Source organism: Lolium perenne, chromosome 7 (assembly GCF_019359855.2).
Source record: "Lolium perenne isolate Kyuss_39 chromosome 7, Kyuss_2.0, whole genome shotgun sequence".
In the NCBI taxonomy this organism is placed as follows: domain Eukaryota; kingdom Viridiplantae; phylum Streptophyta; class Magnoliopsida; order Poales; family Poaceae; genus Lolium; species Lolium perenne.
This window is the reverse complement of record NC_067250.2, coordinates 89,951,376-89,968,964: the sequence shown is the minus strand read 5'-3', so window position 1 is coordinate 89,968,964 and position 17,589 is coordinate 89,951,376. Positions and strand designations below refer to the sequence as shown.

General features: G+C 43.7%; 2 long non-coding RNA genes across 2 annotated transcripts; both read left to right on the top strand.

The window, feature by feature from the left end:
* Positions 1-3,958: 3,958 nt before the first annotated feature.
* LOC139833445 (uncharacterized) lies at positions 3,959-4,606 on the top strand. Its single transcript, XR_011749235.1, has 2 exons — positions 3,959-4,135; positions 4,252-4,606. It is a non-coding gene; the product is annotated as an uncharacterized lncRNA (long non-coding RNA).
* A 785-nt stretch (positions 4,607-5,391) lies between these two features.
* LOC127316701 (uncharacterized) lies at positions 5,392-7,752 on the top strand. Its single transcript, XR_011749234.1, has 2 exons — positions 5,392-6,577; positions 7,387-7,752. It is a non-coding gene; the product is annotated as an uncharacterized lncRNA (long non-coding RNA).
* Positions 7,753-17,589: the final 9,837 nt, after the last annotated feature.

Below are 17,589 nucleotides of genomic sequence, written 5' to 3'. Positions count from 1 at the left end.
TGGCGCTTGTTCCGTCGACTTGTTCCCAGCTATTGTGGTCTGCCCCGCTGTCCTCCTCCTGTTCCTCCTCTCCATGAGCTCGCTCTGCTAAGCAGCCGCGAGGATGACGCTGATGGAACTACTGCAAGATTCGTGGGATCTCCTCAATTTCTCTTTCTCTCTAGGTTTGCTCTGTTTAATTCATGCTTGCTTTGATTTAGTGCGGTGTACTGGAGCAGGTGCATTCTCCATTTAATTCGTCTTTGCCTTGAATTAGTGCAGTGTAGTGGAAACGAAATCTGTGGCAGATGACATGTTGAGCTGATAGTTCCACCCCTTTCTTCTACCTGATGACAGCGGCAGGCCGAGGTGAGCAGCCATCAGCCCTTCTCCACCATGTTGTCAACAAAAATCCAAGCATGTTGTTCACACTTTTGATATTTAAATTGAGCAGAGATCTAGAGGTTCTTGCATTCAATAAACAGGTTTATATTTAACAATATTTTTGTTTACACGTACATATCTAAATTGGTCATTTGACTGAATTTTTGGTGGCTGCTAATTGTTCAATTTAGATTCTTTTTGTTCATCCATACACGGTTGGCTTTAATGCATCTAATAAGTTGATTGTTTCATTTTTCAGTATTGGATGGGGAACTTTTCAACCAGTGAACTGTATTGTTACATGTGAACTAACACACATTCAGTTAATTGAGGTTAGCTTTGTATAGCTTCTGTTGTTGATTATCCAACTATGTTGCCTGGTGTGTCTCCACCTACCATTCATGCTTGCTATTTGATATGAAGGATTGTACGTTGTTGTGTTGCATAGGCCAGCTGCTCGCAAGTTTCCCAATTGAGAAGAAAATAATATGATCCGCAACAAAATACAAGCTTTGTTATATGTACAGTGCAGGCTTCATGATTTTTCATTTATATTTTAATAGTTGTACATAACCCATATTTGTTTATTGTTAATATTTTCAAAGGTTGGCTGATGCCTTTTCCTATACTTGGTAAAGTTGTCAACCTAATGATTTAAATCTCTCATGTTTGGTAATGTTGTCAACCTAATATATGTGATCCCTTGTGGCTATTGTCGATTTAATTATGCTCATGTTCTTGGCTGTATAGGGGCGGTTTCTTATTAGAATTCAGCCATGTAGGCTCTGAATTTGGGCTTGGGTTTCGTTTTAATCTACAAGTGATATAAGAGACAATCAAGTTTCATTCTGGCTTTTATGTTTCAAAGAAACTGCGATACATAATTTTAGCGGGTCTGATTTGCCTCCTAATGCTTATTGATATTCTCCCCTTGCATTGGCATATTCACAAAATGACATGTTTGATTGTACTTTGGCATGTATATATTTTTCATTGGATAAATAGAGTGTAATACATGGATCGCTGCATTCCTCATTTCATCTAGATCTGCAATCTGGGGAACACGCACAAACAGAAAAGATATGTGCCTTCTATTTTTCAGACATTTACTATTTCTTCTTTGAGATTTGTTTTCTTGGTAGGGCAGTACAAGAGTTGGCTGGTATGCATATATAGCTGCATTCGTACTAGACAAGACAAGTTAGTTATTCTGTAGTTTTCCCCATTTGAAGGATTTTTATTGGAAAAAGTCATGTCTCATTTGCCAAATCTGAAACATTAGTCCATGAATATGGCCTCCTTGCTTTCACTGCCGTGTCAAATCTATTATCTGCTATTTCAGCAAAGCAAGGTAATAATCATTATATGTACATGTTCCGCTTCTCAGTTTGTATAGTGAAGTCTTGGCGTATTTATTATTACTTGTCGTGCTTCTGTAGGTAGATTGCCCTGTTTATTTTTCAGAATTATCATGCCAATTATTATAGTTACGATGGCAGGGTTTTAATTTGAGGTTCTCTAAAGTTTAAATGGTAGGAACACTATTGGACTGGAGTTGCTAGCTATTAAACTTTTACATGTCAAAGGTAGGAGAAACATGTGTTTCTGTTGGCTATGGTTTATGTACTTTCCTTTAAGAAGTTAGCCCTATAACTTTCTCTATTGCTAACGTGAATTTATCTCTGAAAGAAAGCACATTGCGACTTCAGCACCTTTCTTTCTGGAATTACTTTGAATTATCTTTTATGAAAATAGTTTAGAAAGTAGGTTAAATAAAGTATGGTACCACTTCAGAAGATTTCTTTGCTTTAATTAGTTTTGTGATGATCTGCAGGAGCCTAGGGAGTCAAGTTCACTCCAATGACCAAATACAAGGGGAAATGTAACTCAAGGTTAATAACCTAGAAGCTTTCGTACCTCTAGATGTCTAGCAACATGATTCTAATTCGTTAGATTTAGTATATTTTTGCATTCATATCTTTGAAGCATAATCCCAGTGATCCCATCTCTCTTGCTGTTATAATAAAGACATGTTATTTTAGTTTCTAAGATTATTTCTTATGATCGTGTTTCAATGCTATCATAAGCACTTTTTCCTTCTAATATGAACACTTCTTTAATTCATCGTTTCTGTTGGGAGGGTTTTTATTGGGAGGCTGATCTAAAGGGCTGACCATCTTGCCGCGCTCCATCTGCCTTCCGCAGGGGTAACTATTTTGGTCCAAAGGTTGTTTGTCTTACTAACTTGACTTTACTGATTTGTTTCCATAGCTTAGGATGAAAGCCCAAAGCTAACATTTTAGTTTGAACATTTTTGTGTGCCCCTCTTCGATGTATATATTACTGTGATTCTTTGTGTGACCCAACAAGAATTTTTGTGTTCCTGTTAATTCCTTGATGTTCCGTTTGCATCATAAGGAAGCCTAAAATCGTGTTCAAGTTTCTTACCAAAGCATTGCTGATTGGCATGATTATTGCAGATTGCTCAATTTAAGCATTGCTGGTTTCACTATTTTATCTCGCTGTCATTGAGATTATTTAAAACTTTGCTATACTTCCGTGCAGGGCAACCTTATGAATCAAGCTGTGCGCGGACGATGTAAATATACTTCTACAGAGGCGGGAGGCAGAAGGTATTCTCTCTCCATACATGATCATTTATTTCTTCGTAAGCGCATTCTTTTGGTGATTCTAATTTGTTAAGCGTGTTGGTATCCACTATTTTACATTTTGGGACAGTTGTGCTAACGAAACCACAATCAGCTAGCTGCTTTGTGACTGGTGTTAAATATTGAAACCTTTGCTCTCTTTTAAATTTTTGGATGGTTGGGCTAACAAACCCACATTCAGATGGCTGCTTTCTGTCCCGTCAAATACTGAAATCACTGCATCAATATCATGACTAGCTACTATATTTTATTTGTTGCATACTAGAAAATCAGCTTTTATATCGAACATGCTTCTGATATCTTTAATGCCATCTCCATACTTGTATTTCTCTAGAATTTTCTATTGAGATTTTGGGTTTTGAAATGATGTTGTGAAGTATAGTTTGATGAAAGTAAATTACTTGGGTGGTACGACGGTGAGTAAAGTGAAGTTGGATGAGAGGATTTCGTGTGCCTACTTACCTGTTGGTGGGTCGCCGGGCTCTGCTTTCGAGGCTGATGGTGCAGTATTGCACAGATTTATGTGCTGCTCGAGCCTGCCATGTGGATTGCCACTTCTTCGGGGCTATATGACCTGATTTATTTTCCTTTTCTATGCACAGATTTATATTTGCTTTGGCTACAATTCTGGATGGTCTGGGTGATACTTAATCCATGTTGAGGTGATATTTGTCCATTGTTTCTTGGCTAGGTCATATCAAGAAAAATTAAGAGTATATAACTATATATGCGTTAATATTTACTACGTATCAAGGCAGTTAGTTAGATGAAGTTGTTTGCTTGGATCGCTCTTGGATTGTGATTTGGTCAACTTTATATGAATGAAAGATTAGTTCTTCGAATCATGAACTGGATGTGATGTGCGCAATCTGGCAATGAGGCGAAAAACATGTCTTCATTGAAAACCATTATGATCTTTAGTGAGTCCAAACAATTTTTCTTATATACTAATAGTGAGCTCCGAAATATTCTGTTTAATATTATCTGGTAGTGCCATCACTTGAAATCACTTGTGCATCCGTTTCTTCTCAGGTGCAGGGGAAGCAGTGCACTGCTGCGTGGTTTGGATGGCCGACGCCTGAACTGGTGGTTGGCTGGTTGAGGTTGGTTCTAGACACATTTTCTTCATCCCCTTTCCCGATCCAAGGTTGTGCTGTTCTTGATCCCAACTTGTGCTTTTTAGTCTGTTTCTGATGTGTGCTTGTGACTGTTTGTACAGGTTCATGCGGAACCACTGTGTTTGTGGTTTTCTGGACGGGTTTGCTCTTTTACTCTGAATCCAGATGTGAGTTGACACTTTCATGTGTTATGTGTTCTCTGCTTCTTTGGTGGCTAGGGAAACATCAAACATGACTTCGGCTGTACTGACAGACAGTGAGAGGTGACGTTAGTTCAGAGATCAACTTTTTTTTAGTTTCAGCATATGATTTTTTGGCCAAATACTGTCAACAGACTACTGTTCTGCTCGCCAAGTGCTGGCAACACAAGAACAAATCCAAGAAATTTGCTACTCGAGCTGTAACTACTCAAGCATTGACCCTTTTAGTGTTTTGTTTACTTTTTGAGGTTTATCATCAGGTCTGTACATGCCCTGTTTTGCATAATGCTTCCCATGCTTTGCTTGATCCGTTGTTATGCTGCTTCTAAGCCAAATGTTCTTATATTATTGGCCCTCCTCTTAAATTTTGTCACTTTGAATGTATAACTGAGTGGTAATTAATTGCAAGGTGATACCATTATGATAAAACTGAATTTGGAATATCTAATTTATGCCACTTTAAATGTATAACAATTTAGAACAAATTTCTTCTTGCAAGAATGGTTAGAATAACTGAATTATGGTAAAATTGATAATGTGTCGTTGTGAATGCCGGACTAAGACATCTCCGACTGGGGCACTTATGCCCTTCTTATTCCTCTGTTTCGCACTCTCTATCGGTAGCTCACTATATGCCATTCATATTCCAGGACCTATTAGGATACAAAGTTGATGCTCCAACCATTATTTCACTTTCTAATATTTTCTTTGCATCTCTGTTGTCACTTGGTCTAGCCAGTACTTCACTGTGTTTACGTCAATAGGTCTTTCAGTGATTGAACAATTCTTGGTTAAACCCATATATTCATTTGGCCATTATATCTATTTGCCTAAAGATGGTATGTATTTGAGTTTAAAGAGCCAGTACAATAACAAAGTTATCTCAGTTCTCGAAAGTTAAATGGACCTTGAACCATTTGATCCTATTTCCGTGGACAAATTTATGTTGTGGTAAGCCGTGTGTGTTGAGTTAACTCATATTTTCAAGGATTTTTCATTTTACCTTAATTAGATATTCCATGCCGTTATCTACGGGGAACTTGATGGGGTCAAATCCATGTGCCTCCAAATCATGTATGTCATCAGTCCAATTAGACACGTCTAAGAAGTTATTAGCTTTCTCTTCATGTCAACTATATTTTGCATTTCTGTTTTTGGGTTGCCCATTTGATTCTACCCTCTGTTTTCTGGTGCATTTGTATTATAAAGAAAGAAGATGGAGTTTAATATAAGAATGGGCATACATCTTGATGTTCGCGTAGATAAATGTTGAACTTTTTGAATTTTTTTACCATTATGCAAGTTGGGGATCTTTCCGTTTGTTCACCGAAACCTGCTCTTCTAGCTATATTCTACCTTTTTTCTTATCGTACCTATATTCTCTCTTGTTTTGTTGTTTTAGGCATTGAAGATTTAGGGTGGGGTCAATGCTATCGTTAGTAGGCAAAGGGCATTAGTATGTGTGTGGCGGGAATGTTTAGACAATAACTACCAAGAAGAAAGAACTTCTCAGGTTTTCATCACCTGTGTGATTATTAAAAGTGCTCTCCTTGGTTAATTTTTCTGGCCTCCGGGAGTCATTTCTGAATTTAACTACATTCGTAGGGATTGCCATACAAATTATGATAGTTTCAAAATGACTTCATCTCCTTAATCCCAACATATCAATAGAGAAAAAAATTACCCAGTGGTGTAGTGTGGCTAATCAATTGTAGGTGGTTTAAAAGCCCTTGATGGTATTGGTGCACCCCTATGTACTTGACAATTCCTTCCTCGTTTTTCTCTGTAACACCATTAGTTCATTTATATGGCAGTGGTAATTCAAGGAGACGACAAATGTTATTGCATAGTCTACATTAAATATGTCAAAAAGCGTTACTTCAATGGTCTCAACTGCATAGACAGTTATATTTGGCACAACGGAGGTATATATTTTAACGTACTTTTATGGTCTCTTTACGTGCCTACAAAAAACCTGGCGATGGCTACTATATTGTTTACGTTGCCACATAATTACCGATGGATCATGTCTATTTCCTGTTTACGTCGCCACATAATTACCAATTTATTACATTAGGCAAACTCTTCTACCCGTGACGAGATTGGTTCAGTTCTTCGTACCTCAACATTCCTTGCATGTGTTTCAAGCCTAGACTCATTGACGCAGGGGGCTCGGTGTCACGTCTGGTGGCCAAGCACGAAGTCAAAGCTACACATGCTGCTAATGGTCAGTCCTCCATATTGCTTTCTTTCATCTTTTGTTTTCTCCTTCATGTTACTTGCATACCTCTGTTTTTATAAACGAGCCAGACCCATCATTTTTACCAAGTGTATCCAAATATTGTTGCAAATCTACCAGTACTGTAAAATTTTACTCCCTCTGATCCATAATATCCACTGGGCGATAATCCAACTACACTTTTTATGGTCTAAAGTTTTCAAATGCATTTAACTTTCTACTGGGGTTGTCAAAGGTCTGATACTTTTTAATGGTCTAAAGATTTCCATAGAATGCACCAATGAATTTTGTCGGCTATGTTATATAATAGGCTTGGAACAATATTAATATTAGCTTAAGGAGTACCTATTTTCGGATCTCTATCATAGAATATTTGTTTCTTGGTTTGTGATTTACTATGGTTTGCAACGATTTTTGAAACCTAAACAAAATAGTATTTTCCCGCTTACACATAAGCCTCACCTGATCGTGTGCCAAGGCGCCCGATTTAGTCAGTCATTATGGCCAGCAAATTGGGTTATCCAAATAGTATAAACCTTTTATACAATGACAATGTACCCGCGTAGTTGCAATCTAAACATCGTCGGCCTCTCTTCTTTTGTGCATCAACTATGCGGCAACATCATGTGACCATGTTCTCTTTTAACTTTAGTCTGCTCCCTTTTTGCATCACTTGGTTTTCCTCTTGATACAAAAACGATAATATGCAATGTGTAATGATTTGTTTCCTCTTTGGCAGGAGACTTGCAACTTTCATATATTTTCCATTTTACTCTATTTTCCTCCTCTATTAACAGGTTGGAGCTATATGGCAGCCAACAAGTTCATCAATATCTCTATTACGGCCATCGCTATCTTCCATTTCACAATATGTGCTTTCTTATAATGTTATCATGCAGATGCCAATTCATTTCTCTGTCCATATATCTTTGAGAAGGTCGACATAGCTGTTTGTTTGAGGCTCAACGTGATACCAGCCTTTGATTCAAGCTTTGCTTTTTGTTTTCCCAGGAGCCTTAGCTTTTAGTGTTATTAATTTATCATGGATGTTTGTTTTGTGTTCTTCACATTCCATGGACTACAAAGAATATGTGTTATTCCATTTATAGTCGTTTGGTACATCTAAAGTGGAGACCAGTGAAACATATATATGCATTTGTTCATGTTGTGTGTGATATATTTCCCTACATTCTCTATATCGAGTTGTATGCTTAACATAGTATTTTACTAGGTCCTAAAATATCATTTGTGTATGTGTGACACTCATGTTTTGTTAAGAGTACCTGGTTGTTGTTTTTACAAAATGTTTATTAATGCGAAAGACGGTCGCCAGAGTATCTGGTTGTTGTCTTTACAAAATGTTTATTAATGTGAAAGACGGTCGCCACTCCTAATTGCTTTTTTTTTTTGAACACGGAGTGCCCCGAAGGGCATAGAAGCTTCATTAATAACCAACGGTGGGTGTACAATACATTACAAAGGACCCCATGAAAAAGAAAATTACACATAGGTCCTTGATATTTGTAGAAAGGGCCTCACTGAAAGAAAAGGAAAAGCAATCATGCCCTTCTCTTTCCCCACCGACGAGCAGGAGATCAACCATGTCGCCATCGAGCTCCAAAGCGGGGACGAAACCACTTTCTTTATAATCGACGTGGGATGCAACCGTCAATCTCAGAAGGGGCCTCCGATGGAGGTTGAAGATTTGCCAGATCTCACTGGCTTGGATAACGGCCAACATCTGTGCTGCCGATGTTGTGCTCCAAGAAGGTGCTTCAGAAAGACTCCATCCTCCTTTGCCAAGGCCACGACAGAGAGCTAATTGCTTCTGGTAACTACTAAATAAGAGCATGAGCTTCAGGCGCTACTGAGGTTTTATCTTAATTGCTTCCAGTAAAACCTAATAAATGTATTTCAGATTGGCAGTTTATTTAATCGTGATTATACAAAATAAACACCAACACGATTTTCACGGGATCGTGCGCCAAGGCGCACATCTAAATCTAGTATACACAATTTCTGCCTATGCATTTGTTCTTGGAGGTAAATCCCCATGCATACAATACAAATGTGATTCGGTGATGGTGAAATTTCGTGTCCTTTTGTGGTCACATGTTGATCTGTGGGAATAGATCGACACGTGGAATCACATTTTGAAGCTGCATCACCTTTGTCTGAAACGCGTTGGATCTGCTGCCTGCGTATCTTCAATTTGGAGTCTGCATGCATGACGGACCACCTGACGAGAAACTCCAAAAATTGCAACTATTCCCGTCCTTTGCACCGCAATGCAGGTCTGCCGCTGCACGCTTGCAGACGCGCGCAGCAATTCGCTGCATGGGCTGGTGTATTCGGCGGCTCCCTATTTAGTGCTATGCATGGTTCCTTGGTAACCTCTAGTTTGATCAGGGAAATTATTGAAAATGAATCTGCTAATGAGGGTTACAAATTTGGTCAAGAGGAAGAGACTTATAATATTGTGGCTGTGCTATTTGCATAGTAGTATCAAGGCTCTGCATCATTCTTGCTAATCAAAGGTTACGAAAGATAAGCAGCGTAAGATTTTAGAGATATCGGAGCTGAATGAGAGAGACCGGTCGATAGTTACAGCTACTTTTTATTAAGCTCGAGAGCCCTAAGTGTTAAGGATTTCGCTTCCTCCGTTCATAAGATGTGAGCTCCATTCCGCCTACCAAATCTCTCTTTCGCAACAAAGATTTCCAATATTGTACCCATGGGAAAGAAGTATTTCTCGGCCCAATAGATTAGGCATATCTTACCCGCCTCATGCCCAAGGGCTGTTGCTCACTTCCTTCATGTGCCGAAGTAGGCTTTGGCTAGTAGTATTTTGTTCTGTCTTACGATGGAATGAATCTATCTTTCATGAAGAAAAGGCAGTCTTCAGCGTCTCTTCCTTTACATGTACAGTCTCGAACTGGAATTACGTACCTTGAGTCATAGGAAGTCAGCCTAATCTTTTTCTGTCTTGATTTGAAATCCAAATCGAAATGCTCTTCTTAACTTAAGAACGAAGGCCGCCATCCTTCTTATTCAGAAACCCTTTGTTTGAGGGGGGCGTATCCCCGGGAAGGGGAGAGTGGCCGAGCGGTCAAAAGCGACAGACTGCCTTAGAAGAGGAGAACAAATCGAAGAAATGAAATTAAATCTTTATGTACTGACTCCTAAGCGAATTATTTGGGATTGTGAAGTAAAAGAAATCATTTTATCCACTAATAGTGGCCAAATTGGCTATACGAGCGAATTGGCTGTTTCGAGCGCGTAGCAATGCGAGATAGAAGATTGAGCTTGCATGCAATAGCTATAGGTTAGTGAAAGTAGGCACGAGTGGAGGGCACTAGTAGCCTTATCACGTCAGGTACCTTCCTATCACGAGTTTGATTATATGTCAAAAGCAGGTCTGATTACACCTATTCCTAATCCTAATCTGATTACACCTATTCCTAATCCTAAATAGAATGTAAGGACGTAGGGATTTCTATGTAAATGGAATGAACTTATAATCTGATGATCGAGTTGATCAATTCGTTTTCTTGAGATCTGTGGAATAGTGATATCATACTTGAATCCACATTCCCAGTATTTGAGGAAGAAGTAGAATCTTAGTCAAGTAGAATTTCTAAGTTGGGAATTTTATATCGACTAAATCAAGAAACTCGATTTCACTATGATATGACCACTGAACCCTTTGATGCAATGCTTTCTACTATGTTTCAAGTGATTGTTTATTTCCCACTACTCATATCCCAGCAGCGTGCGTTGCGTGATTCCACTGTGTTTTTTGCACTTGACTGGGTGGACAGTTGACCGGAAGATAACTTCGATTCGCCCGGCCAGCAGGCGGGCGGCGTGCTTCATTTTTGGCATTAACAGAAATTTTGGACTAGTAATTAGGCCAAAAAAGACTACTAATTCTGCGACAAAACCACTCATTCCTGGTAAGACGGTTTCAGATTCAGATAGTTCAGTTCAATCATCATCTGACACCTTTCGGTGCCATTCCTTTTGAAACTGGCGTTTCTTTTGTCAAATAATTCGATGCCCCTGCGAAAAACCGCGCGACGTCATTCCTGCCTTCCAATCCAAGAACATGTGCCGAGCGCATGCATGCGGCCAGCATTTGGTTGATGGCGTGGATATATTCGTAGGGGTGCGTTTGGTATTGTGGGTTCTCCTAGCTTGGTTGGCATCGGGATCGTATTTTTTTGTGGTCTGTTTAAATTTTCTAGGCTACCTGCGTTGTTGCACATAAGGAACGTTTAAATCGGCCGTTTCGAGCAAGCCACCCTCGTCTCCGCAAAAAAACAACAACACGCGATCGCAGTGCCACCAAGAGGAGATCATGTGAGCTCGAGGTGAAAGGCGAAAACTCGGCCGGATGAATTCGGTCACCATCCTCAAAATTTGGCCACCGTATTTAGGGGAGGCGCTGTCATCGCCAATTCCAAATCCCCCATCCCCCTTTTGAGGTTATCCACCCTTCAAGATCTAGCGACATAGCGGGCTCGTCCTCACCCGCAAGGTCGGCGAGGCTAATGGCGGAAACGTTGGCTGTCGCGGCGGTGACTCGCCACGGCTTGTCGTCTTCTTCCGCTATGTTGATCACTCTGGTTATTGTAAACTCCTACAAACCCTAGCTTTAGATCTGTTAGAACTTGTAGGTATAAAGGGAAATCTGAGAGCCTCTATTGTAGGCCATTCCGTTGTCGCAAGTACTGGTTGGATTTGACTCTAGCACGAGGACAGTTGTCGGGGTTGGATCAGAATCTAGCACGGGGATGGTTGTGTGGCATGCTTCTGCGCCAGGGTCTCCTTCCCCTATCTCAGTGTTGCGTGTGGAGCCATTGACAGTAAGTAGGCTCTTTCTTTTGTGGTTGTAGCTTATGGTGGTTCATTGATGTGCTAATGCTTACGGATGTGAATGTGGTAGTTCATTGATGTGCTAATTCTTAGCTATGTTTCGTCTGGTACTTGTCACGTAGGCGATTATACCACTGAACTCCCCTGATCTTTCTACTCGATGTGTCAATGCTCATGAATCCCAGTTTGGAAACAAACATGCCATGATTTTCCAACCAAAGATGTCAAAGTTTCTATTGAACCACTTTGTTGAGCTCGTCAATAGCAGCGTCTGCTTTAACCTGGGATTCAAAGAGGCACAGATGAAAAAGGCAGATGATGATCTTCTTGCATTCATTGGTATACATGTGAGCACTCTATAGGTCTACAACCACATCATAAGCCGGAAGGTGGAGAGCCAGGTGGACTGTCATAAGCAAGATCAAATCCAATGGATGTCTCCAATGGAACTAACATGGTTGCTGCTTCTTTCTCCGAGATGAAGAGGGGCTGCAACAATACCTGAAGGTAATAAGCTTCATGGAGTTCCTTTCTTCATCTTACAGTAGCGAATTGCCATCCGCCCGATAGTTTGCTCCTTATAGAATTGACACGCTACCCGATGGAGTGTCATGGAATTGACACGCTACCCGATGGAGTGTCAGAACGTCAACAAACCGATCACGAACTATGCTTAGATGAAGATAATCTTCACGCCCCGGTTTGTGAGCAAGGACTAGCTATATCAACTGAACTTGCTAGTCAGGGCACTCAATTTCATTGCAGACAACGAAGACCAGTATGCCTAGTACCGTGAGCTGCAACCAACCAGTGGAGAGGAGGATCTGGCTTAGGACATGGCTACGCAAGTAGTTTGCTGATTAGTGCTTCTTCTTCGTTTTTCATCATCCTCTCGATGATTGTCATGATCTGCTGAAGAGATCATGCATATTTTGGTAGGTGGTCTCATACCCCTCCATTAGTTAGGACTTGCTCGAACCTAATCTCGGTCTGTAATGACGAACTTAATCGAGGTGGTATATACTAACCCCTCGTATGATGAACCTGCCATGCATCACGAAGTATAGATCTACTCGTGATGCATCGCCCATTAGGGTAACTACTTGTTCTGTATTACCAGCATCTTTTGATAAACTGAATGTGTTGCTACTTAGTTAGCATTGCCAGGTAACCTCATCACTCAAAAGGAAGGGGTTATCACAACATGCTAATATCTGCAACCAAACAAGGCCAGTGTGTGTTGCATCAAGGGCAGAAAAACGTCTGCGTAGACATCTAAACAATAGGGATGTCTTTCCTCTCCGATGCATAAAATAGCTTCGTGGCTAGCAAACAATATAGCTTTTCTGGTCTAGACCTTGGATGAAACGCGCAAGGCCTTTTATCTCAATGAGGCGCAGTGAGGCTTAAATCAGGCACAGGCAGTCAAACACGCCCTAAATTTCTGCCGTTATTTTTCACTGCAATCCGGGGCCTTAATAGTGCTCTTCCTCTACTCGAAGATGTCTCACGACGTGATAATTCGACCTGGAGACCATGAAAAAATTGATGCCTGAAGATCTACAGAGATCAAAGCTCATGCAAAAAAGATCACTGCAATGACACGCTATGTTAATCGCGTGATGACAGAGATATCACTATTGTATATACATACATGCATGTCGTCAGCGGGTCTTATGATTGATGTTTTGAATGCCATAGTAACAGAAGTGGACCTGTTTATATACCTCGGCCAGGTGCATGCACAGTCTGGCTATCCATGTATGAGTGAGTGTGGACTTATAGAACCGGGCGGCATTTGCTCCTGCCGCAACTCCAATATCCATTGGTCCACGTTTGCACTGGGACCGGTATAGTAACAGGGTATATTTCCTGTAAAGTTGAATAATCAATGGGTATATTATCCTGGGCCGTGCATAGGAGAGTAATTCATCACCCTCCCCACTTAACTCTATCTCTCTCTCTTCCTGCAACAACAGCCAACAACTACAGCTGGTCCTGCAGCTGCCGACGGGAGCATGTCACGCGGGTGAGCGCGCATGAGGGAGACGCCGGGCGCGGCGGCACTGGGCGCGGAGGCGGCGTCGAGCTCCGCTGACCTGGCTACTCGTCGAGCTCCGCTGACCTGGCTGCTCGTCGAGCTCCGCTGCCACCGCGGTGAGCGCAACGGCGACGTGGGGGCTTGGTCGCTGAGCTAGCTGCTTGTCGAGGGTCCGCGACGAGAACGCGCAGTTGTAGACCAGCTTCCACCGCGCGGTGCAGACCCATGCAGCTTATCGAGGTCCTTGGCAAGGTCAACAGGTGCAGACCCGGCGCGTGATCCGCCGGACGGCGTCCATGTCAGCAGTGCGCACCGGTACGTTGTAGTTGTCCACCCACGCTGTCGCTCCGAGCACCAGCACACCCTTGGACGCCGACGACGTGTCCGGATCGTCGTGTCCGCGCCACAGGGCGTCGCGCAGGGAGGTGAAGACTGGTCCTCGATTGCGTACCTGATCTTGGCGGCGACAGTCTCGGACCTCTCCCAAGCGGCGAGGCGCGGGAGCAGCCTGGCCTCGCTGGCGTGGCACACCACGGCGGCAGCGCTCCTGGGCAGTTGCCACACCTCGGACGCGCTCAGCTCGGCCAGCAACGCGCACTGCTCGCCGTTGCAGAACGCGGCCACAGCTCCACCTCCCGCGCGGCCAGCGACTCTAGCCTCCGCGCGAGCTCGTGGCGTTTGGCCATTTCAGTGCTTAGTTCAGCTCTCGATTGAAATCTCTGCTACTGCTTCTTCGAGTTGATCCAAACAGGGTCGGAAGCAGCAGATTGAGGAAGCCGTCTCCACCGTTTTTCCAGGCAAGTCGTCCGCAGCCGCTAGTCCCCATCCAGATCCGAGGAGCCCATTGAAAACGGTGGAAGAAGATGTTGCTGCAGAGCTACAGTAGAAACAAGAACGAGAGCATTGAATTACCAGGGGCCACAGGTCACAGGCGACATATTGTTGGTTCGTATTGTGTCTATTAAATTGCAAAAGATTCCATGCTGCTATGGGGCCCATCTCCACGTGGACCAGTGAAAACAGGCCTATGCCCGGAGCATATGCCGCCCGGTTCATCCTTGCGTTCATCAGAATTAAGCGGTGTGCATACGGAATGGATAGGAAGAAGGGCTGACCATGCAACCGTCTACGTAATTGCGGCCGTACCGTCTAAATATGCGGCTGCACCCTAGCTCAGCGACCGGACGCATATTTCTCGGGCTATTCTTTGAGATGCAAACGCGGCTTAAATTTGCGCCTTGAATGCGTTTTGGCGGATGTTGCACGGTCACCCCGCCTCTCCCACGAGCCCGCATGATAGTGGGCGTGAGGCCTGTTTCGAGCGCATCGCTTCGGCGGTTTTTTACTTCTGTGTCTGCGCCGCAGCCTTCGTCATCACCGGCGTCGCCTCGTCTTCTGCACGCACACTACGCTTTGTGGGCGACGGCTAGACTTCTGCGCTGCCATCAATGGCATCGTGTCCCGCACGCTCGGCCTTTAAAAGGAGACCGATATCGTCCCTGCCATCGCCCACACCTCTGCTGCCAACCTCACCACCGCGCGCCGCCACATCACCATGGGGAAGAAGAAGCACGACTCCAAGGCATCCGGCAGCGGCATAGGGCGCCTCTTGCCACCGAGATGGCGCCTCTCATCCACGAGAACTGGATGCCGGCCAACTAGGGAGACGTGCACCTGCCGGGCGGTGGCTGGCGGCTCAGCAGCCGCCAGATTCCTGTGCCAACGCGTGATCCGGAGCAAACAATGGACATCTGGCGCAGGCGAGCGTACCTGCCGGTGGGCATCCTCGCCGACCCCACCTACGCCGTAGACTCCGATCGATGGCTCAACTAGCGCGAGATCGAGACGGATCCGAGTAGGAAGGCAGGGCTCCTCAGCGACAGGGACTACCCATTCGGCCCGCCGCCACGGCCTACACGCCATGAGACGCCTCGTCGAGGATGGTAGCCGTCCCCTCCCTCACCTCCCTAGGACGACGATGCGCTCGCGAACTATAATGAGGAGGCAAGGATGACATCGACAACTTCATCCGCAGAGTCTTCCACATGTGGTTGACGGCCATGGAGAAGGGTCGGGAGTTCCAGCTGCTGCAGATGATGACCAATGAAATGAGAGAGAGGCTCGGCATCCTCGTGTCGCAGCTACCTGATAACGCGTGAAGCACACGTCCGTTGGGAACCCCAAGAGGAAGGTGTGATGCGTACAACAGTAAGTTTTTCCTCAGTAAGAAACCAAGGTTATCGAACCAGTAGGAGTCAAAGGCCACGAGAGGGTTGTTGGCGGAGGAGTGTAGTGCGGCGCAACACCAGGGATTCCGGCGCCAACGTGGAACCTGCACAACACAATCAAAATACTTTGCCCCAACGTAACAGTGAGGTTGTCAATCTCACCGACTTGTTGTAAACAAAGGATTAAATGTATGGTGTGGAAAATGATGTTTGTTTGCAATGAGCAGCAGAGAACAATGATTGCAGTAGATTGTATTCAGATGTAAAAGAATGGACCGGGGTCCATAGTTCACTAGTGGTGTCTCTCCAATAAGATAAATAGCATGTTGGGTAAACAAATTACAGTTGGGCAATTGACAAATAGAGAGGGCATAACAATGCACATACATATCATGATGAGTAATATGAGATTTACTTAGGGCATTACGACAAAGTACATAGACCGCTATCCAGCATGCATCTATGCCTAAAAAGTCCACCTTCGGGTTAGCATCTGCACCCCTTCCAGTATTAAATTGCAAACAACAGACAATTGCATTAAGTATGGTACGTAATGTAATCAACACAAATATCCTTAGACAAAGCATTGATGTTTTATCCCTAGTGGCAACAGCACATCCACAACCTTAGAACTTTCTGTCACTGTCCCAGATTCAATGGAGGCATGAACCCACTATCGAGCATAAATACTCCCTCTTGGAGTCACAAGTATCAACTTGGCCAGAGCCTCTACTAGCAACAGAGAGCATGCAAGATCATAAACAACACATATATGATAGATTGATAATCAACTTGACATAGTATTCCATATTCATCGGATCCCAACAAACACAACATGTAGCATTACAAATAGACGATCTTGATCATGATAGGCAGCTCACAAGATCTAACATGATAGCACAATGAGGAGAAGACAACCATCTACCTACTGCTATGGACTCATAGTCCAAGGATGAACTACTCACATATCAGTCCGGAGGCGATCATGGCGATGTAGAGTCCTCCGGGTGATGATTCCCCTCTCCGGCAGGGTGCCGGAGGTGATCTCCTGAATCCCCCGAGATGGGATTGGCGGCGGCGGCGTCTCTGGAACTTTTTCCGTATCGTGGCTCTCGGTGATAGGGTTTTTGCGACGGAGAGTATAAGTAGGCGGAAGGGCAAAGTCGGAGGGCTGACGAGGGGCCCACACCATAGGCCGGCGCGGGCCCCTCCCTAACCGCGCTGCCCTATGGTCTAGCCACCTCGTGGCCCCACTTCGTATGCTCTTCGGTCTTCTGGAAGCTCCGTAGAAAAATAAGACCCTGGGCGTTGATTTCGTCCAATTTCGAGAATATTTCCTTTGTAGGATTTCTGAAACCAAAACAGCACAAAACAGGAACTAGCGCTTCGGCATCTCGTTAATAGGTTAGTGCCGGAAAATGCATAATAATGATGTAAAGTGTGGATAAAATATGTGAGTATTGTCATAAAACTAGCATGAAACATAAGAAATTATAGATACGTTTGAGACGTATCACTACCGTAGGCGCCTTCCCCACTGGCCCGGTATGCCACCGACATTGTGCCGCCAGTCCTCATGGAGGATGAAGCTCTTGAACGTGTGCTGCCGAACTCAGTCCCGCACCGCTGCCTCCGCCGTTCAATCTGTGGGGTGCGCCGGCTGCTCCACCTCCACCACCGGCATCAATGGTGCACGCTCCGCCGGTTGCCAACTAGCCATGGGAAATCCTAGAATTCGCCGTGATCAATGACGAGCGCGAGGAGTAGGCTAGGGCACCAGGCGCTACATGCGCCTTTTAATTTTATTATTTCCTTTACTATTTTCCTATATAAATTATGTTTCCCTTGAATGT